The sequence below is a fragment of the Octodon degus genome, unplaced genomic scaffold (genome assembly GCF_000260255.1).
Source record: "Octodon degus isolate 3935 unplaced genomic scaffold, OctDeg1.0 scaffold00105, whole genome shotgun sequence".
Classification (NCBI taxonomy): domain Eukaryota; kingdom Metazoa; phylum Chordata; class Mammalia; order Rodentia; family Octodontidae; genus Octodon; species Octodon degus.
The window spans coordinates 7674124-7674550 of NW_004524681.1; positions in this window are offsets into that span (position 1 = coordinate 7674124).

A 427-nucleotide genomic window follows, 5' to 3' on the forward strand; every position below is an offset into this window, starting at 1 on the left:
TTATTTTCCATTTGTGTTTCTTCATTTATGAAGTGTATATTCATCTCAGATTCCAATTTTTGGATTAAGTTTTTGAATCTTTAATTTTTTTCTGTGTTCTAGATAGACATCCTTTGCCTGAGGGACAGTCAGTTATAATTTTTTCTCAATTTGTAGGTTTACTTTTTACTCTGTTGGCAATTTCTTTTTTCTTTTTTTTTTTTGAATGTATTTGGTACAGGGTCTCACTACACAGCTTGGACTCACAGTGATCCTCCTGTTTTCAGCCTCCCCAGTGCTGGGATTACAGGTGTGCACCATTAAGCCCAGACTCGGAGACTAGCTCAGTGCACCCAGGGGCTGGGCAAACACAGCATGTGGTGCTGGGGATGGAACCTTGGTCCCTGTGCTTGCCAAATCAGGTGCTTTGTCCACTGAACTGTCTTAC